The sequence below is a fragment of the Anguilla anguilla genome, chromosome 8 (assembly GCF_013347855.1).
Source record: "Anguilla anguilla isolate fAngAng1 chromosome 8, fAngAng1.pri, whole genome shotgun sequence".
Classification (NCBI taxonomy): domain Eukaryota; kingdom Metazoa; phylum Chordata; class Actinopteri; order Anguilliformes; family Anguillidae; genus Anguilla; species Anguilla anguilla.
Window position 1 is genome coordinate 43897007 of NC_049208.1, and position 23691 is coordinate 43920697.

The following is a 23691-nucleotide window of genomic DNA, read 5'->3' on the forward strand; positions in this document are numbered from 1 at the left end:
TAAGAAGCATACAGTTGTGCGTGCTTCCAGTAGATTAAGCACACACACACACAAAGCCAACGAAGAATTTCCTTTTCTTGTGATTCCATTTCAGTCAAACAGGCCAAAGCCTTCGTTGCAGAATCCCATCACACAATACGCAGTGCTGCATCAGTCACTCATTAGCATTCATGCCCACTCGTGTAAGATGCTGTGTGAATGCATCATTCCTTGGAACTGTGTCATCAGAGAGGACAAGATTTTAATCAATATCCACATTTAAATTGGCTGCACTTACTACATACAGATGCAGCATAAAGTAGAAAATAAGTCTTTCATGCACATGAAAAAGGAATAGTTGTATCCTTAAATTAATTTTGGTGTTTACATCGGTTTGGGTAACACATAAATAATAAAGGGAAGTAACCCACACAGTATGATAAATGTCTCTTCTTTGTATTTTGTTGTTTGAAGAACAACTGGTATTTATAGACCCATTGTTCCCATCGACCAAGCATGTAATGTTTTTTCCTGCAACTTGGAAAATGAGGACCTATGTTGCTGGTACACATGTCGATGAGCAATAGATCAAATAATGATCAAATTTTATTGTAATTGTGCCAGCTAGCTAGGTTGTTGATGTTAAATTTCAGTCCACTGAAGTTATTTCTTTTCTACTAAAATATTTTATATAAGTCATTGATTGATAATGGCTAAACAGAAAGAAGGGTTGGTTAACTCATTTGGACTGACTGTATTTTAACATAACAGTAAAACCGGTATTTTATATTGACTACAGTATTCTCATTCTGTAAGAACAATCTATGAACAACATAGCCAACATTTTAATGAAAGAGTGATGAAAAATAGCAGTTTTATTTTTACAGCATGTATTAACGTGACTCTTTTAGAGGTTATTTTCCAAAAACACAAGATGAGCCAGTTTGTTAAACACCAGTGCTGTGATTTTTTTATTTTAGTTTACAATTTTGCTGCCACACACACACGCACACACAGTCAGAGGCTACTTTATTAAGTACATCTGCTTGTTAAATGCAAATATTCTGCTCCACCAGTGAAGCATGTGGCTGCAACTCTCAATACATTAAGCATACAGGCATGGTGAAGAAGTATTGCTGTTGTTTGACCAAACATTAGAATGGGCAAGACGTGTGATCTCAGCTGGTGGTTTTCAAACCCTGGGTCCCGAGCCTCATCCAGTGACGCACGAAAATTTTTCTTGTAACTTTCCGCTGGAGAGGTTTTATGATTTGACTGTCAAGCAGTGAATCCCTTTGACTTTGAAATCATAGATTTGATAATAGAGTCATTCTGGATTGGCCTCTCCACTGAGTATCCCATGCTGAGCAAAGCAAGAATTTTATTGCTACTGCCCTTCACAATGACCTATATGTGCAAAGTTGGATTCTCTGTTCTAACCAAGATAAAGATGAAAGAACGAAACAACTGCACCTCACGTGTGTTGCCCTGTCGTTCTGTGAACCAGGCTGGGACCAGATCATGGAGAATAAGCAGGCACACCCTTCTCAGTAAGTACGTAGTAGATTTAAAAATCTATTAAAACATGGGTCGCCTGAAAAAATTGATCTTAGCAACTTTAACCAGACATTGTGGTTCTAGCACTTCCGAAACAGCTGCCCTCCTAGGATTTTCAGTCTCCAAGAATGTTGCGAAAAACAAAAACATCCAATGATTATCAGTTCTATGGGCGAAAACACCTTGATGAGAAAGGTCAGAGGGGAATGGGCTCACTCGTTCCAGCGAACAAAAAGGCCAAAGATACTCAAATAACAGCTGTTTACAACAGTGGCGTGCAGAAAGGGATCTCTGAATGCACAACACATTGGAACCTAAAAGCAGATGGGCTACAGCAGCACAAGATCATACCAGGTTCCACTCCTGTCAGCTAAGAACAGGAAGATGAGGCTACAGTGGGCAATGGATGACTGAAGATTGGAAAACCATCCCCTGGTCTGACAAATCTTGATTTCCACTGTGCAGATGCTTGTGTCAGAATTTGGCATAAACAGCATTAATCCATGGATTCATGTCAATGGTCCAGGCTGGTGGCGTTGTAATGGTGTGGGGAATATTTTCTTGGCTCACATAAGACCCCTTAACCCTGAATAACCCAGACATACTCTTTTAATCTTGTTGAAAAGCTGCCATTTATGAACATAGAATCATTTTCTTTTTTATATATATATAGCAGAGACTTGCACTGAGGATTTCTATTTCCATTCAGTGGATCCCGTTAAGGACAATGTGAATCCAACATACTGCTACTATAATAGGTTACATGTTCTTTTTACTGTTCTTGTAATAAAATACAAATGTTACTATTATATATTTTACTACCATACTGTTAACTATTACAATATAATCATTGTTTACAGAGAATACAGAGCCTAAAGTTTTTCACAAACTATTTTTGTGAAAGTATTGTACATCTGGATTTGTTTCACATTTGTCGCCTGCTTCAATAGCTTTTCATTCAGTCCATTGCAAAAAATAAATAAATAACTAGTAATATTAATATCTATTTATAAAGGTAGTAAAGGTATTTTTGCTTTGTAATATAGTTGCACAGTATTCATTTGTAACAATAGCCTACTTTACTTATTTTAGATAGTGGATTATGCCACTCCCAGGAAGGTGAGAGGCCTTTAAATTGGGGAAGTACTTCAGTGACTAGGGTACATACAGGACATGAACACAGAGGTAGGCAGTAACAATCTTTATTGTACAATGAATCAATGAATTGGAAACAGTAAACGGGGGGGGGGGGGGGGGGGGAGCAACCCGGGCTGTCCTGTGATGCCTGCCACTAGCACGGCCCGGCATACCAGAAGAGTTAGAGGGAATGCAACCTGATTCCACACAGCAGCACAGAAGAGTTAAGTGAATGCACAGCAATTCCCACACACTAAATAGCTTTCCGGTTCCGGTTCCGGTGCGCCGTGGGAAGGCTGCACTGACAATGGCTCCGCAACCAACTCGTAGCTCTTTGTTTATTATCTTGTTTATTATTATTTTTATTGTTTTTATCTTTGCACATACTGCACTGTCGCTCATACAGTATGATCGACAAGCACTTTTGGGAGTGCGTTCGGCACTGGACATGAACTTTCTTTCAACTTACCGGAGTACGTGCTGCGACCCCTTTGTCCTGCCGCCGCTGTGTTTACCAATACGCCGACGAAGGAGAAAGAAAAGAGGAAAACGTGCCGGTATCCTATGCAGATCTCGGACAAGACACTGCAGTCCGCTGTTACCAAGCATTTTACTGGCAAATGTTCAATCCCTAGATAACAAAATGGACGAACTACACGCACGGATTAACTTCCAGCAGGACATTGCAAACTGCTGCGTGCTGGCGTTTAGTGAGACCTGGCTAGACCCTACGGTGCCTGACTCGGCTGCTACCCCGGCTGGATTTTCCATCTATCGGCAGGACAGAACTACGGAGTCAGGTAAACACAGAGGCGGAGGGGTCTGCATTATGGTTAACTCTCGCTGGGGTACGGATGTAGGAGTACTCGCTAAACCCTGCTCACCAGACCTGGAGCTCTTAACTATAAAAGTCTGTCCCTTCTACCTCCCTCGGGAGTTCAGCTCCGCTATAATCACAGCAGTCTATATACCCCCGCAGGCGGATAAAACGCGCGTGCTAGAAGACCTTTACGGAGTAATCAATGGACTAGAGAACGCTCACCCTGAGGTAGCTTCTATTGTTGTTGGCGATTTCAATAGGGCTAATATGAGGAAAGTTTTGCCTAAATATCACCAGCACATTAACTTTCCTACCCGTGGTGACCAGACTCTTGACCATTGTTATTCTCAAATACGGGACAGCTATAAACCCCTCCCCCGCCCTGCCTTTGGCAAGGTGGATCACACCTCCATTCTTCTCCTCCCAACCTACAGACAACGCCTAAAACAGGAAAAAACAGTTTTTCGGGCAGTTCAATGCTGGAGTGAGGAATCCATTGACACCCTCCAGGACTGTTTTGAAACCACAGACTGGCAGATGTTCTGTGTTGCAGCTGATGGGGACATTGATGAATACACAGACTCTGTCTCAGCCTACATCTCCAAGTGCATTGATGATGTCATCCCGAAAGTCAATGTCAGGACCTTCCCCAATCAGAAGCCCTGGGTTAATGGTGATGTCCGTGCTAAGCTCAGAGCACGGTCCTCTGCCCATAGCTCTGGGGACCTGGAGGCCTTGAGGAAGTCCAGATATGACCTACGGAAAGTCATCAGAGATGCCAAAAGAGCCTACAGGGACAAGTTGGAGTCTAATTACCACAGTTCCGACCCAAGACGCATGTGGTGTGGACTGCGTTCCATCACAGACTACAAAGGGAGAAATAGCAGTGATGCCCAGCCCGCCGTCTCTCTTCCAGACGAGCTCAACACCTTCTACGCACGGCTTGAGGCGAGCAACGCCATCCCTACTGTAAGGCTAGATGAGGACCAGGACGACTGCACTCTGTCCCTATCTACGGCTGACGTAAGGAGAGCTTTTAAAAGAGTAAACCCTCGGAAGTCACCAGGGCCAGATGGCACTCCAGGCCGTGTCCTCAGAGCGTGCGCCGACCAGCTAGCGGAGGTATTCACCTCTATATTCAACCTCTCCCTGAACCAGTCTGCAGTCCCCACCTGCTTCAAACAGACCATCATTGTTCCTGTACCAAAGAAACCTGCCATCTCCTGCTGGAATGACTACCGCCCTGTAGCACTGACCTCCATCATCATGGAGTGCTTCGAGCGGCTAGTCAGGACCCACATCTGCTCCTTTCTTCCTGACACCTTGGACCCCCTTCAATACCGCCCCAACAGATCTACAGACAACGCCATCGCCCTGACAGTGCACACCACCCTCTCCCACCTGGATAAGGGAGACACTTATGTGAGAATGCTGTTTATAGACTACAGCTCAGCATTCAACACAGTTGTGCCTGCTAAGCTTGTTCCCAAGCTCAGGAACCTGGGTCTTAACACCTCCCTCTGCAACTGGATCCTGGACTTCCTGACGGGCAGACCCCAGGTGGTGAGAATGGGTAACCTCACCTCTTCTGCACTGACCCTGAGCACCGGAGCCCCTCAGGGCTGCGTACTCAGTCCCCTCCTGTACGCCCTCTTCACGCACGACTGTGTGGCCACACGCAGCTCCAATGCCATCTTCAGGTTTGCAGACGTCACCACCATCCTGGGTCTCATCTCCAACAACGATGAGACCGCCTACAGAGAGGAGGTCATCATCTTGGCAACATGGTGCCAGGACAATAACCTCTCTCTCAACGTCTGCAAGACTAAGGAGATGATCGAGCGACGGGGTGGGGGGGGGGGGGTCACGCCCCCATTCACATCAACGGAGCTGAAGTGGAGAGAGTCTCCTGCTTCAAGTTCCTCAGTGTGGTCATAAATGATAACCTCACCTCGTCCAGGCAATCAGACGCAGCAGTGAAAACTGCCCAAAAGCGCCTATACTTCCTGAGGAGACTCAAGAAGTTTGGCATGTCTGCCAAAACCCTCATCAATTTCTACAGGTGCACCATTGAGAGCATCCTCACTGGCTGCATTACTGCCTGGTACGGCAGCTGCTCCGCTGCTGACTGCAAAGCCCTCCAGAGGGTGGTGAAGACAGCGGAGCGCATCATTGGCTGCCACCTCCCCTCGGTGCAAGGCATCTACCACACACGATGCCTTAGGAAAGCACAGAAAATCATAAAAGACTTCAGCCACCCAGGCTATGGTCTGTTCTCGCTGCTGCCGTCTGGTAGACGCTACCGGAGCTTCCGGGCACGGACGACCAGACTCACAAACAGTTTTTTCCCCCAGGCCATCAGGCTTCTCAACCAGCAACATTAATCTCAGGGATCACATTGATCACATGACCTCCTATGTATGCTATGTACGTTCAATGTACATTATCACAATCTTATGCACATATTCATCAGCACTCCTGCACTTTATATGGTTAATATTTAAATATTTAATACTCCTTTTCTCACTGTCCATATCCCCCATCTGTACAGGCTGGTACTGCTGCTAATATTTAATACTATGTTTAATATTATGTATATTTTAGATATTTTTTGATATTTTTGCTCTTACTTCTACGTAGTTGCTGCCTGCCATGTCATAAGAATTTCTTTGCTCAGAATGACCTTGTGTTATACTGTGCACTTGACAAATAAAAACACTTTGACTTTGAGCTTTAGGCCCCACACAGCAATCAGAAGAGCTTAGGCAAATACACAGAATAAACCCCACACAGCAATCAGAAGAGTTTGGGCAGATACACACTATAAGCCCCACACCCCTACAGGGCACTTTAACCTGCTACCAGTGATTATTTTATATGGACACAGCCGAGCCCTCCCCCAAAGGAACAAAAATAATAAAAGTACATCAATACTGTCCTAAGGCAGGGTGTTACAAGGATACAAACCACCAGGGGTGTAAAAAGTACCCACATACTTAAGTGAAAGTATGGGTACTGTCTCAAAATCTTACTCAAGTAAAAGTCATCTGGCTAAAAATACACTTGAGTAAAAGTCAAAAAGTTCCTACTTTTAAATGTACTTAAAGTAATAATCTCGAAGATTTTCATTAAAATAAATGTCTGTTAAGTCACTATCTATCGCCGAATTAGGTAACACAATGGTGATTTAGCCTATTATTATATTAATTTATATTATTATTATTATAATAATTTATGATTAAAGAACTGGGTGTCTGTGGCGACATTCCCGGGAAAAAATCACAAGCGGCGCATAGTTAGTGACGCGTTTTCCATCACCCATCAGTGGTTGGTCCACCAGAGAGGGTAGGCGGAGCTAACGTAACAGGCTTGCTCTTCAACTCACTTGTGTGTGAGCGGAGTACTGTTTTTTCCGGTGTCTGCTACAATAACAGAGAAAGTTATGGAACCCTAAAAAGTTCTTGTGTAACATGAGAGGTCATATTATTTGTTTATGTAGATTTCGTATTACATTTGATGACAATGTAACGTTACTAAATTACATAGCTATTTGCACAGCTAACGTTAGCTATCGGACCATGTCAAGAAAGGCAACATTAGTTTAGACAACGTTGTGCACAGTATCCATCTCTCATATCAGGTAACATTGTGTTAGCTAGCTAGCTAATGTAATTAACACAATCTAATGTCAGCTAACAATAAGAAAAAACGCTAGCTAACGCTATCGACCAGTACCGACCTCGCCAACCGTCTCTCGAATGCAATGCTACCTTGTTGCAATGTAGCTAACTAAAGGGGCAGGCAACGGCTCTGCTACTAACCAGTTCACACCGCTGCAATTTTCTCTGCAACATTTGTCTCGTTGCGAATCATTGATCTGAACTGGCCTTAACGTTACCGTTATTTACATTGCCATCAAGTTCATCAGTATATTATAATGATAGGAATAAAGCCGGGGTGTACGTGGATCAAAGCCGGGTCTGATTTCTCTGTAAAGATGTCAAGCCGGAGAAAACTAAATAAAAGAATACGGCAGTATGGATTAGCATTGTTATTTTATTACACTTCCTCATAAGGGCCTTGATGCCCTTTTTTGATGAAATCTCTTTTGTTTTTGTTTTATTCTTCTTGTTCTGATTGCTAATTTAACACCCAGCTCAGCTTTATCCTCGAACAGTTTAGCTAGCAAAACCAGAAACACCAGGGGTAACATTTTGTAAGGCACTTGTTTCAAAAATATTACACAACAGTCATTCACGAAAAAGACTGTTTATTGTGCACGAGATACATAATTGCACGAGCCACGGCGAATTCCACAAATTCTTCTCTGCAGTGTAAAGATGTTCATACCGGGCAAAAGGTGGATAAAGAACATGTGTGGAAATTGATCATCACTAATTCTACCCCAGATCTGCCACAGCATTTTAACCCAGCTCGACAGTGTAAAGACAGTTTAAGTTAGCCTAATGCTAGACAATGAATGAGTATGCACATAACATTACTTTTATAACAAACATTTTTTATTCAGTAAATAAGTGTTATAGTTGGCGTGGCCCAGGTGCCAACTGACTGACGTCACACAGGCGACAATGGTTGGACCCGGTTGGATCTATGGGAAGTGAGGTCCAAAAACACACCTGCAATTACCGCTTCTCGCCATTGGCACCGCCATAGAGAACAAAACTGAAATCTTCGAGATTGTAACTTTAAGTACTAAAAAGTAAAAGTGAAAACTTTTTATTGCAAGCAATACACCAAGGGTCTCAAACTCATTCCATCGAGGGCCAAGCGTATACAAGTTTTCCTTTAACTTCACATTGCACCAGGCAAGTTAGAAGAGGTGAGCTAATCAGTGAAATCATCAGCTGGTGTTTAGGCAATGCTGGAATGAAACCCAGCATACACTCTGCCCAGATTGGAATGAGTTCTGCGATAGACAATGCTGAAATTAAAGAACAGGACACTTTTTTTGCATTCAAATGATTTAATGCACTTCTCTGAATTTGAAAAAAAAAAATTAAGGTTAGTTCAGTTTTTTTTTTTTTTTTTTTTTAATACGTTGGTTCAACATTGCACATCAATTTTTGGCAAATAGTTTTTTTTTTTTTTTTTTTATCGGCACTGGTTAATGAAAATATCCACTGAAAGCTTGTTAGCATTTTGTAGCAATGGTAATGGAAACAAATGGGTTCAGATCGACAGTTAACCAGCAGCAGTGACTCTCTCTTTCATGGTTTGAGCAGCTTTGATGATCTTTGAGCGGACAGTGGGCCTCGTAATGACGGAAGCGCTTGGTTGTAAACCATTTATCAGATTTTTGAATGACATTACATTACATTACAGGCATTTAGCAGACGCTCTTATCCAGAGCGACTTACACAACTTTTTTACATAGCACTTTACATTGTATCCATTTATACAGCTGGATATATACTGAAGCAATGCAGGTTAAGTACCTTGCTCAAGGGTACAACGGCAGTGTCCTTACCCGGGAATCGAACCTGCGACCTTTCGGTTACAAGCCCAGTTCCTTACCCACTGTGCCACACTCCGTCCCTTTGATGGCAAATGATGGCAAATCAACAACACTATAAGGTTGGAGTCCTTGAGCTATGCATCTTAATACAGCTTTGTCCACAGTGGCCTGAGACACATGCTTGGGTAGTAAGCCGTCCACCTTCAGTTGCTTGCTGTTGGAGGTGTGACTGGTCTCCACCTTTATTTTCTGTGAAGCAGAGGTCAGTTTGGAATAATTCTTCAGCTGATGTGGGTGTTCTCTCTACAAAACAAAAAGAAAACATTTTAAACACTTTAAATTAAGTTACTTTAATGGTCACACCAAGAAGAAAAAAAAAAACATTACATTTTTGTTTTCTTAGCTTTTTTGTCTACCACAAGTGTCAAACTCATTCCATTTTGGTCCGAGTGTATGCTGATTTGGGTTTCAACCTATACTATACACCAGCTGATTTCACTAATGAGCTCACCTCTGCAACCAAGAAGGTGCACTAATGAGTGAAATAAGCTGGTGCAGTCCATACACTTGGCCCAAAATAGAATGAGTTTGATACCACTGGTCTACCATCTTTTGAAAGGATTTTAAAATGTAGCTATGACTGTTCAGTAATATCACAAACTGTAAGGGAGGCATGCTCTCTAAAAAACATTCATCTAAATGTTTGTGCATATACTTAAATGTGAGCCATAAATATGTCTCAATCATTTTGAGACTTATCAATTGAGACTCTGTTTGTACCGTAATTTTCTCAACAAGATTGTGAGTCAAAATGTGGTCTACCGAATGTTACTGATCAGTTGAGAAAACCATTAAGCCTAAACTAAGGGTTATGCAACTCCTCTACATTTAGCTAGCTACATATATAAAACATATAACTTCACTAGCTAAATGCTTCACAAATATTCATTAATGCATCCAACAATGTAAGAGGGAGAGTGAGTTAACCCAAGCCACACTACAGTATTAAATTAGTGTAATGGGAGGCTAGGGGCTAGCCAACTTTGCTAGCTAACATTAGCAAGGAAAAATCATGAAAATGTCATCCTGCTAACTAAGCTAACGTTCGCTAGAATTTAATTTGCAGGTTAGCCAAGTTAATCTTCTTAATGACTTTAACATTACTGGAATCGATAACATTATCTACGTTAGCAAAACTAACTTTGTAGCTGTGCTAGCTACGTTAGTAAAGAAAAAAAAGCAGCTAACGTTTGCAAGCTAGCAAACTTACCCCGACATGTTTCTTCAAACTCGATGGAGAATTTTTGAATGCAGACATTTCATGGGATCAGGGGAGGCAAAGGAGACACTTCATTTTATAAGAATCAGTGTTGACTGCGGTCAAAGAAAACATTTAATGGAGATAGGGCCATGGGTGCTCGTCTCGTCTGTCTGCGCCGACCGTTTTGTCCTCTTCATCGATCGTTGTTGTACTGTAGTTTGTGGCCATCTTCTGTTCTGTAGCTTGTTGCTCTGTCTATATTCTTCTGATAGCAGGTGTCTAATCAAAGATCCCCGCTTTCTAGTCTTGCACAAGGGCCAATTAGCATGGGTATGGGCCGGTTAATTTTCCATTGATGGGGATTTGATTGGCTGTTTTAAATAAAAACGGCTGCAGGATTAATAACGTTAACATTAGTTCGGCCAGAGAAACAAATATACTAATTAAAATCGTTGGACCTGCGAGATTTGTACTTTGTAGGTCTGCATTCTAAATGTAAGGAGTAAAAAGTATGTTTTTTTTTCTCTGAAATGTAATTGAGTAAAAGTACAGGTATATGAACTTAATGATACTCAAGTAAAGTACAGATCCCAAGTACTTAAGTATTGTAACAAAGTACAATTACTCAAGTATTTTACACCCCTGCAAACCAGAGTAAAATTATTTTGTTACAATATAAAACCAACAATATTAATTAAAACATGAACAGGTGCACCGTATCTGCACAGGGCGGCCAGGACCGTGAAATCCAATAACATACACGGCTAAGGTGGCTAACGCCGAGGCGAACTACTCTGATAATTAATGTTATACATGCCAGATCGCATCATACTTTAAAATTATAGTCAGGATTTACATACGGCCGAACAGTCAAACCAGTTTCCCGCAATATACGATACCAAACAGTGCGGTCTTTTGCCGTTCCCAGCTTGCTCGCCGTGGAGAGACCTCTCTCGCATGACTGCAAAACTTCCTTCTAAAAGGACACCAAGACGGCTCTCCACTCCCCTTTTAATTGGCCTGATGGATAGCGGCTGGGTATCGGACCCATCCCTCGTCCAGGACATGAAACAGAAGACGATCAATTCATCAATCAAGGGAAAACATCAATCCATCAATCAATCAATCAATGCGGGGGGAAGCAGCCGGCATACGGCCTGGCATGTTAGCGTAACACCATCTCCTGATAAGCATGTTTGCCGTATACGTAGTTTGCATAGTGTCACTATGACCACACTAAACTATGTATATTTACACAGTCAAAACAGTCCAACACAGCCCCGTTACACATTTATTTTAATTTTATGATATATGGTACATTTTTTTGGTGGTAATGTAATCAAAATAATTTAAAACCATTTTACTTAACCATTTCATTTTCTGAGCATAGTTCTGCCTTGTGCTCCACTGCAAATGTAATACATTATTACGTTGTTACATGTCTTATTGGCATGGCTCTATGGTCTGTATGAAAGTACAGATTCTGAGCTTTTAAATAATGTCTCAACCTTTTTTGAATGTTGGTACACCATATAACACTTTCTCGAGAAAACACCTCTCAATGATTTGCCAAGATTAACACCTAATTGGCAATCCTAATGGATGTGAACAGTAGCTGGTTAACCCCATTTTTTTCAGAGGGCCAGCACTTCTACATTTTGCTATTTGGAGTACTATGACTTTTTCTTGCGTACCGGCACTTATTTTATCTCCTGGTAATCGTTTCTGCCTCCGTCAGTGCCTGAATTGGGCTGATACTCACATCTGATTTTTGCCATATGCATCCCATTACTTATTGCTGAATCTGGAAAGAAAAAAAAAATTGGCTTCAGATGGCTATCCATTTGTACTTGACATGCTACCTAGCTAGCTACATAGAGGTAAAGTTTTGGTTTGTGCTAAACAAAGATGAAGTGTTAGCTTGGCTAGCAAGCTGGGCTATCTATCTATCTATTGTTCAGACCATGTACCAAATAGATAGATTTTGATGTATCACAATGAACACTCCAAAATATTCTTAGAGCATTCATTGGTTTTAATGGATGAGATGAACATTTCACAAAGTACACAAGCTAACTCATAAAAAAATTCCCTGTGGTACCTGAAAATGTTTTTGTGGTATTTCTGTGGTACTTCAATTTGGTACTTCAAATTATCACTGGTTTTATAGTCCGATAGCACACACTGCATTTCCTGTGGCAATGTACTACAGGCTTTTTGATAATGTACCACAAACTTCAACATGGTTAATTCCAGAATTAGGTATACAGAATCTGGACTCAAACTTACTAATAAAATATATCAAAGAATATACTGGTTAAATTAAGCATGGATACATATTTTCATGGAATCACATAGGGAGAGTGCAGACAGTCTACAAAATATCTGTAACACATTTTTCACATTTAAAAATGAAAGCATTCTAAACAGTGTCATGGCAAAGGAAAAAAATGTAAGGGCTTTTCTGAGGTTATACATATTTTGCAAACTGAATTTTTACATCAAATGTGAAAAGTTTAATAAATGAGTAATCACTGTATATAGAAATAATTTTGGAATAATTACATTTTATGAATGCACTTCAGTGGCTGGAAGAAGCCACTACCAAATAAATCACTACAAAAAAGGATTAAGATACATTACTATTTGGCAGCTCTGATAAAACAATATTTATGATAAGTATGGAATATACCCCCCCTCCCCCCCCCCCCCCCCCCCCAAACAGCACACTGTATAAAACTAGTATTATGTTAGTAATGCTGAGTGTGACCTTTTTTCCAACTACAGACTACAGAAAAAAAGACATAATAGCATGTTCAGTTGTTACAGTTGAAAACGTAACATATAAAATGAACATGTATCAAGACAATGTAAAATGTATCAAGTTAGAGTACTTGCTATTTTTAAAGTGTTTTGTGTGTGTTTAAAATGCGACCTTTGAATGGAAACGGTCGCAAACAATATCGTGTGGTAATGGTCCCTGGGCCTCATGTTTCGCAGCAGTTCAGGTTTTAATTGTGTGGCAGAACAAGTCTGGGTTGCATTCAGTTAACTATTGATGGTTTGGAGGTAAACTAGAAATCACATTTTATCTACTGCAAGGATATTCTAAAAAAATACAATTTTTAGTTGAAAAATAGGAAAACAGTAGTTAACATTAATTGTTATTAGTACATAGCACATGGTAATTCTGGAATTTTCAGTGTAACTCAGTATAAATTTTTTTTTTTTTTTTAATTTTTAAATAAAAAAAATTAAAAATAAATTTGCTCCATCTAGTTGCATTTTCCCCCCCTTTTCAGCTGAGCATAGCCTTAACTATTGGGATGGCAGGTATGCCATCTTGCCAAGTTGCGCCTTGGCGGGGCGGCATGCCCCATACCTATACAGCACAGAGAGTTTGCCACTTTTAAGGGTTTCCTACAGAAAAAGCCACACTGACCACAGACTCTCAGCCCTTAAAAACATTATTTTTTGTATTTTCTGGCCCCATTTCAACAGACAGAATTCACAAAAAACTTCACACGTCCGCACAATAAAGCCCCAAACTTTTTGGGAGATTTTGCGTTTTCTCCTTCATCGTCTTCTTTTTCCTGCCAGATTACATCATCTTGATGCTGCAAGCCCCCAAACAATCTGTCTCCCCATTGGATATTTACCTACACCTGACAATCATTTACCTACACTAGCCAATCAAAATGTCACATACACACGCAAAATGCACTTATATCTTTTTGCACAAAAAATTTCCAGGCAATTCAGCCAGTAACTTCGTGGAGTCAGAGGATCCACCTGAAACTCAGTTTTTCATTTTTTAGATAAGCTTATTTGCTCACCAATAATTCTCTATTACTTTTCACCTTTTGCTTTTGCACCAAATCTACCCCGTCTTTCACCAAATGTATAGACTGTATTATGACATACCATCTACACGTTCAGTTAATCGGCTACATTTCCTTTCAATGTGAAAGTTCTCTAGCTGGCTAATAAATAGCCAGGCCATATGGAACACAACCGGAGCTCAGTTGTGCTTTCTGGCCTGTCTACTTTAAGACCAAGATAATTCATACCTCAACAGCTGGTTGCTTGATCGCGCAATGATGATGTTGTTGCCTGGAATGTACAAGGTCGGACAATCAAACCCCATCTTGCCTGCAGGCAAATCTTTAATTTCGTAGACCAACATTTTCTTACACTTACATTTGCTAACTAAAAATTGTCTATTGCTTTTAAACTATTGCTTTTGCACATATCAGAATATCATAATCTTCAATGCATATGTTTGCCAAAAAGTCATGCATGGGCAGCCAGATGCATTTCATTATGGCACATTTATTGATTTTCTTAAAAAAGTTACACCAGCAGACCACTGTGGCATTTCCACTAACTATACTTCTTTACTTGGCTACTGTAGTAGTCAAGTCATTCAGATTTATATAGCACCCTTTCGGACCAAGTCAGCACAAAGTGCTTAACAGACATTGACATGTACACACAGGTAGAGAAATACCCATGTGTACATATGAGTATAGTAAAGAAAAAACAATTTACTGTGGTTTAAAATAAGTAATTTGGAAACATACATTTGGCTAAAGCTTAATAAAAGAGAGATAGAGATAAAAAAAAGAATAAAAATAATTGTTTGTATGGACAGAGAACAGGGCGAGGTGAACATTCATATCAGCAGAGTAAACATTCTTACCAGCAAACGCCACGTTTCTACATTCATGTTACCTTGCCCTGTTCTCTGTCCATAAAAAATTGGTATGTCTGAGGATGTAGTGTCTGCAACACCCAATTAAAAACATTCTATTTAGAAATATGACTCATTCATAATTATAACTACTAGTAGTCCACATGAAAAATGTACATGAAACAGTTTCACTACGCAATTTCGCAACTATATATATATATATATATATAATTACTTCCTCATACCGTCTGTTTTATATACCATTCAGTAAGGAAACTGATCTCGCTCATGGTCTGTATATTTCCTTTGCACTATAATGTGTGATCATGTTAAACTTCACATAAATGCCCATTCTACTAAAACTTATTGTTTCAACTACTCAATTTCATAATTTGTCAGCATTTCTCTCATACTACTGTTATTTTCTGATATGCAAAGATTGCTGGAAAATGTCTCTACATGCTATTCGCCACTGTCAAGTGTATATTTCTCACAACTGTTACCCATTCTCCTTCTCGAATTGTCATATCATAACATCAGTGACCTAGCTAAGGAAAACAGCAAAGAGGAGTCTTGCCTACAGCTAAGCATTTCAAGATACCTTATAAACACAAAAAGTGGATCTCAGATTAAATAACAGAAAACGAAGCAGGACAGAAGGCTACACAAGTTGCAACCTCGAGAGTTCAAATTGAACAACCTTGCTCATTCCTTCGTCAATGAACGCTCATTGGATTGCCGTCAAATCAGTGATTACATACACTGGGGGGTATTTCTGTTCCGTTTCTGATGCTGCCATCCCCTTTTATACTTATGCCACCGCGCCCTTTGTCACAGCCATTGTTTTACATATATAGTACAGCAAAAGTGCTAAACGCTACACATTGATCAGACTCTACAAATTCACACAAGAATAACTGTATTCCACAACCGTTTCTTAAAGGGTTACTTCGCATTTTCACACCTAGGTCCGCGGCGCTACTCATCACAAATTATATGCTGAACTTGGCCCCCCCAAATTCTCTGCCTCCCAAATACACCAGTCTACATCTGGGACTGACTACGCTGTATGTGTGTTTGCATGTATGTATGTGCACGCATACCTCTCAGAATCTACATTTATATGCATTACTGTTCTCAATTTATCATTACAAACACTTTGCAAAAAGAAAAACATGTTTTCTAAAGAAAAACATGTTTTCAACGTACAAAAATGCCAAGGTTATCAGACATACAAAGCACTAGAAGTGATTAACACCTGTAAAATCTAGGCCTGCCATTAAAAGTACTGATATCAAAATTACGCCAAGTCACAATAAACAATATTAGCTACCTTAGCTAACAGAGATGTGGGAATTATCAAAGGTGTGTGCTGATGCACCATGATGGAGTACAGGCTGCTATTAGAGTTTTGGTTGACCAATTTCATTTCCTGTTTTTTGAAGCTTTCGGCAAATGCAAACATTTCACTTAAAACATAGGTTTAAAACATGTGGTGCAAAACGCAGCCTGATGAGAGTACGTTGGCTCATACGCAGTATGTGTGAAAGTAACGTCTTATCTACTAAGGCTACAGCTATTTAGGCAATGAGCAGATATGCAAAATGCGATTAGAAGGCAGTCCTATGAAGCAGAGCTTAGCAAAGTTTTTAAAAGTCCTGTTCAAATGCACTGATTATCTTCATTGGATATGGGGAAATGATGTATCAGGTGCAATGTAAGAGCATATCCAGCACTACAGTCACGGCCTTTTTTACTGCGACAGCACAGTGCCTAGAACCAGAAAGGCTTTGATCAACCATAACTACCAAGTCTTTTTCAAACTGAGCACATTCCAATTTTGTTCCTCCCATAAAGTAATCCTGTCTAATTTTTTATTTCCCACATGCAGAACTTTACATTTAGCTATATTAAATTTCATTTGCCAGGTTTCTGCTCACTTCTGGATTTTATTTAAATCTTCTTGGATTACTTTAGTAGCTTCCAAACTATTAGCCGGGCCTCCTAGTTTTGTATCATCTGCAAATTTGACTAATGTACTTTCTATGTCCCTGTCGAGGTCATTGATATAAATGAGAAAGAACAGTGGTTCCAGCACTGATCCTTGTGGGACTACACTTCTAACAGCTCCCTGCTCAAATAATGTCCCTCCTACTACTACTCGTTGTGTTCTATACTGTAGCCAGTTCCGAATCAAGTATGAAATACATCCACTAATTCCTTCTGTCTTCATTTTACTAACAAGGCTCATATGGTACCTTATCAAATGCCTTTTGAAAATGTAAGTAGATAATATCATATGCCTTTCTATAATCAAAACACTTGGTAGCTTCTTCAAAGAATACCAGAAGGTTTGTCAGACATGAACTTCCCTTACGAAAACCATGCTGGCTATCCCTTAGGATGTTGCTATTTTCAAGCAATACTTCCAACTTGTCTCTAATGATAGTTTCCAGTATTTTACATACTATGCAAGTTAAACTTACAGGCCTGTAGTTTCCTGGATCAGTTCGATCAACTTTCTTATATATTGGTATTATGTTACCACACTTCCAGTGCTCAGGTATTTGTCCAGTTTCTAAGGACTGTCTAAAAATACCTGCCAGTGGTTTAAAAATGATCTCAGCTAACTCTCTGAGTACTCTTGGGTATATGCCATCAGGACCTGCTGCATTGTTTGTCTTTAAGTAATTCATGCAGTACTTATTTATCCTCCATTTCAATATCTGACTTTCTGAGTACTGAATATGTCTTCCAGTCTATTAGTAACCTCTTCTCCAGTAAAAGTTCCAAAAAATAACTATTTAAGGCATCAGCAATATCTTTATTTTTTGGAAGCAATGCTCCTTCATACCTGAATATTACAATATCCAACATTATCACTCTCAGTGCCGTCATTTTTATATATCTTATACAGGTTTTTTTTTTTTTCTCCCGTATGGCTTTGTTCATCCACTGGGGAGAGCGTTTCTTCAACTTACTTGAGCACTCCCATGGACTCAGGTTGAGACAACATGCTGGAACGGTCTTTGAACTCGGTTTGAGGGCTGAGACGCTAGTTCGACTAGACCTGACGTCCAACAATTTGTACAGTTCCTTTAGTGTCCGTGACATAAATGAGGTGTCTTGATCTGTGAGAATCACTTTCGGGATTCCCACATGGGAGAAAAAATTAAATAGTGCCTCTGCAATAATCTTAAGTGATATATTGCGGAGGGGCACTGCCTCTGGGTATCGTGTTGCATAACCCACTAGGACTAACACAAAGCAATAGCCTCTGGCACTTCGTTCTAATGGCTTGACGAGGTCCATGCCAATTCTTTCGATGGGGACCTCAACCGATGGAAGCTGATGCAAAGGAGCTTTTGGTATGGCCGCTGGATTTACTTTTTGACATTTCGGGAATTCTACACCAAGGTTATTATCGTTAACGAAAACTAGGTGTGAAAAAACATTTTTGTTAACTGAAATAAAAATAAAAATAAGGCTTTACAAAAAAAATGATAACTAACCGAAACTGTATTGTGTGTTTACAAAACTAATTAAAATAAACTAAAATTATAGAGAAAATGGCCCTCATTTATCAATCTAACGTAGAAACCAGCGCAGATCCGAGTACACAAATCATCTTACGACAGGGTTCACGTGTGATTCATGAAACGTTCGTATCTCGCCAATCACAGCGCAAGAATGATCGGGCGTTGATAAATATGGCGGCTTAAAACAATATTATATATCATTTAAATATCACACCCCTATATATTCTCGGTTTAGAGGCCTCGCCCCTAGAGTTTACAACATGGAGAAGCGTAATACGGCCAAGAAGAGAAATTTCTCCGACCTAGAAATAGAATCTGAGCCAATTAGTTCTGTTTGGCAGCCTGAAAATTGGCATAGAAGGAAGACAGAAAAATGCAGTGTGAAAGGAAATCACTGCTGCGGTCAACAGCGTTGCCGTTTTATATATATATATATATATATATATATATATATATATATATATATATAATAGTAATTAGCTTATATCGTAATTCTTTACATTTAGGTGAAAAAAAAAATGGTCAGACCTCAAACTCGCCACCAAAAAGCGTGTTGGAGCCCGTAGGCGCAGCACCCAGCTGACTGCAGGAGGCCAGCTGGATTCCAGCCTTGCATTGGCGCAGACTGGGGAGCGAGTGTCCGCGCTTATCGGGTGTGCTTCCATTTCGGGCATAACAGGTGGCGGAGGAGACACAGACACACCACCTGTGTCCGAGCTGGATAATGGTAAAAATTTGATAGCCTAGGCTACTAGTATTTAAATAATTACACGGTTGCAGGGTTAATTTATTTCTTCATTTTAATGATGTTATAAACATGCTTTCGTTTTGTTAGTTTCATTTTCGTCTTACGGGCGCGTAGAGGTCTTCTAACAGAGCCAGATCTGCCATTGCCGAGGTCTGATGACTGTCAAAGCTCTTGTTTAAATAGGTGACTGAATAAGCATCTAACCTAATAGCTTGTAATTATGTCACCAGTAGCGTAGCCTAACAAGTAGGCTATCTCAAAATGAAAGAGAAATAAATCTCATAGCCTACACCAAAAAACTGTTAACCCCATTAATTGCAAAGAATTTGAAAATAACTGTTTATGTTAGGGATATGACACAGTCGATGTAGGCCTTTACAAAATAGAATATTTTGCCATAGGCTACATATTTTTAAGTGATGAATATGTGGCTGCATATGCTTAGATGCCAGTCCGAATATGGTCTAATAACAATTCTCAGCCAGATTTACTATGCTGCACTGTAAGTCCACGCTGACATGAAAACTTGCGTACACGAGTTGAGACTTGACCTGAGATTTGATCGTAGCCTCCGCTCACGTCCAAATTGATAAATGCCGAGCTTTGCGTGGAACTGATTGTACGCTCAGTTTTCTGTCGTACGTTCGTTTTGTAGATGAGGGCCAATGTCTTTAGTTTTCATCTTTGTCAATTTATTTCATACATAAGCCTAGTATTTTGGGTCGATATGAAATCTATCTTCAAATTTTTTTAGCTGTGCCTGTTTTACGCCAGCAGATGGCTAATATCCTTCTGTCGGCGCAGTCGCACAAGCAAGCACCTCACACGCATTGCTAATCCATCCACGCCTGGCATGGTGAAAGTCGGGAGACAGCGCCAGATCCCATCTGGGATTACTTTGAATATGACTGTGCCTCAGATAAGAGCAAGTGCCTTGCAGTGGAGGGTGATAAAATATTTGGAACATTTCTCAAGGGGAAAAATCCCATGAATCTAAAAGTCCATTTGAAAAGCTTGCACAAGAAGGCTAACCTAGTTTACCTTGACAAGGTAAGGCAGAACGCCCAGTCCCCCTCTCCTGAAACAGAAGCTAACCCCAGGCCAGGCACCATGATGGAGGAGCACGAGACAACCGTATCCCCATCCCCAGGAGGGCAGAAAACACTAATGCAGTGCTTCCACCGGCGACCCGATAGCTGCTGGTTAGTAAATACGCAGGAACACCACAAGCGGGAGGAAGCTGAGATGGATAAGATGGATGGATGGCAAAGCAGAAATTGAAAGAGATCATAAGGGAGGCGAGGAAGCTGACCCTATGTGTAGATGGTTGGAGAAAGAGAGGATTAACAGCATCTTTCATGGGTGTGTCAGCTTGTTTTTACCATCCACCCGGAGGCCAGGTTCACCATGCTCTGCTTAACCTACACCGAATAGAGCACCACATACCGGGAGTCCATTGCCCGCTGCATTGATCAGACATTAGATGCATGGGGTATAGGAGAAGACAAGGTGCTGCTCATTGTGACACATAACAGCTCCAACATCGTCAAAGCTGTGCTTAGGGATAGAAGGCAAGAACAAAGTAGCGAGTTAGAAGATGGTAATGTTCCTCAGGCTCAGCCAAGAGGTGCTGGAAACGGGCAGGATGAATTGTGGATGGAGTCAGACGCAGAGGGGGAGGAGAGTGGAGGCCTCGGTGAATGTGGTTATAGTGACAAATACATTTTTTTGTCTTAATAATTTCCTTTTTTATTTTGTATATAAAATGTCACAATGATATAAACAGCATCGTCAGCTTTAACTTGATATTTCCCCATAGAGTTCAATAGAGAAAAAAAAATGTAGAGAGAAAACCCTTGTTTACTTGCTCTCATTTACTGCAACTATGTACTCCATACATACTGCAGTAGCCTGTATGCTGCAGAAAGGTTGGAAACAGAACCTGACGATATATATCAGGGTTTGGTCATGTTTATGCAGCAAGCTTCCCCAACCTTGGCCTGTGACCTGTAATGAAAATGTGGTCCCTTTATTTTTTCTTTTCAAACTAAAATGATTGTAATGATATTTAGTCACTATTGACATGAAAAACTACCAACAATGTTTTGCTCAGAAGCCACTGTGAAATCAATGCAGCTTGCCTACAAACAATGCTTTAGTACTCAATTAGCCTACACCAGTAGCCAACAGTATGAAATAAGCCTACTCTAAATTTTCATGCTGGGGTCACAGCAATCCAACCCAAGTAGGATACACCTGCTAAAAGTTAAGGTATAGCCCATTTCAGCCCAGGTTTAAAATTTTGAAGTTGACACTGACAGTCTGCACTTTGACATCATAGTTATTGTAATTTCATATAATTTCATATCCAAGATAAAAATGAATATGGAGACACAATATTAAACAATGTGTCATGCTGTGGAAAAAAGTTTATGCTGTAGCAAAACTCTGGTCCAGGATTGTAGCACATGCTGGAACAGCACTTTGAATATGCTTAGAAGACTGCAGGAGCCCAGAGCTGAACTAGACCAACTACTTGAGGATTTGGGCATGGACACACTTCTCACAAGCGATTGGGCTAAGCTGGAGAACCTTGTCAAGCTGCTTGATCCCATTGTCATTCGCACAGACCAGCTTCAGAGTGACAGCCAGTCACTCTCACAAGTAGTGCTATGCCTGCTCAACCTTGAGGCACACCTGCTGACGACTACTGTTGGGAAGCAACTAGCTGAAGTCCTTGCGAGAACATTTCGCTGGCATTCTTAGCCCTGATTCCACACAGTTTTATGCTACACCAGCAGGAGCCTGCCTGATGGATCCAAGTGTTTCGCTGGTTCTTCAATCACCAGACACAGTGCCACTGAGGAGGGCAGCACAGTCCTTTGTGGAGAACCTGGCAGCTAAGTATAACCCCACTACTGCTCCTCAGGATGATGTTGCCACTGCAAGGGCCACTCAAACTCCAACAGGAGCCTCTCCTACTGTTCTTCAGAAATACCATTTCCTTGCAGCCCATATAGAGGTCAACATGTCATCCACAAATCAGCCTAACGTGACCGATAGTCTGTTGACCGAAATAAAGTATGTCAACAGCATCAAACAGGATGTGTTTAATGAGACACCATTGCAGTTCTGGAAAACAAGAGAGGCTGTCTATCCAAAACTTTCCCCTGTGGCATTTGATCTCGTTAGCGCCCCTGCCTCACAAGCCTTTGTGGAGCGCATCTTCTCTGTGTGTGGAGTGCTGTCACTTGGCCTGAGAAACAGAACAACCACATCTCTGGAGCAACGGGTTTTCCTCAAGATCCACAAGAAATTGTTGCTTGACTGAAGTACACCCATCTCTCTCTTTCTCACCCGCCCACTGTGATGGTGCCGGTTCTTCCGGTTGCCGTCTGCCGGACTCTGCTCCTGGTTTTCTTTTTTCTCATTCCCAGGTATGGGTAGGTGGGTGGAGCCGTGGAGAGCTGGCACTAATTCCATGATTGAATACACCTGGAGGCTCTGCCGGAGGCCTATTTAAGAAGAGCCTGCTCTCCATTATGAACTTCCTCTCTTCCCTCTTGAACGGACGCTTTGTTTGATTTTGTATTTTACTTTTGCTCATACACACATACATGCACCACACTCAGATCAAACCATGTACATACACCTGCTGTGACACATAGCCCATACCATGTTTACATTTGTTGGTATTTGGTTTGTTTGTTGAACTTAAAATAAATTAGTTTGTTATTGTTTTAAACTAGTGGTGGTCTCCCCTTTTATGTCTTGGTCATACAAGCCTGACTGTCACATATGGGGGCTCGTCCTAACGTCGTTTGTTTTTTGTATGGCCTTGTTGCCCTGTTTCGCATCGAGTGAGTTTGGTGCGCTGTGGCGGTGTTTTCCAACAGTAGCTTCGTCTTTGCGGGGGGGTGTGCGTGCCTGCCCCGTGGTTGGTAAGGACTCGTGGTGGTTTTTTTGAGTCTGGTTGTTGTTGTTTCATCCAGTTTTTTGATGCCTGGAGGGTAAACTTGATTATTCTGCTTTATCTGTTGATATAAATGGTTCCCATCCGTCTGTTCATAATAACATTGTACGTAATTTGCAGTTGGTCCCTAAGTTTTCAGAAAAAGATCCTGATACTTTCTTTGTGCTGTTTGAAAGGATCGCTGAGTCTCGGAACTGGCCTGAGGCAGAACTAGTAATAATGTTACAATCTGTCCTTGTTGGAAAAGCACAAGAAGCATATGCATCTTTGACCCCAGAACAAGCTTTGTCTTATTATGACATTACAAGTGATTGATTCGTAAGGGTGGGGGTGTGAACACCCGCTGAAATGATTCTCAACGCAATGGCTCTGCTTCGCACCCTCGCTCTTCTAAGCATAGCTCTGGTCAGTCTAGTTTTAGCCATGGGAATTCACTGTCTCAAGTAAAAGAGGTTACAGGTACAGATGGGAAATTTTATTCAGCATGAACATGTCACTTATGTCATCA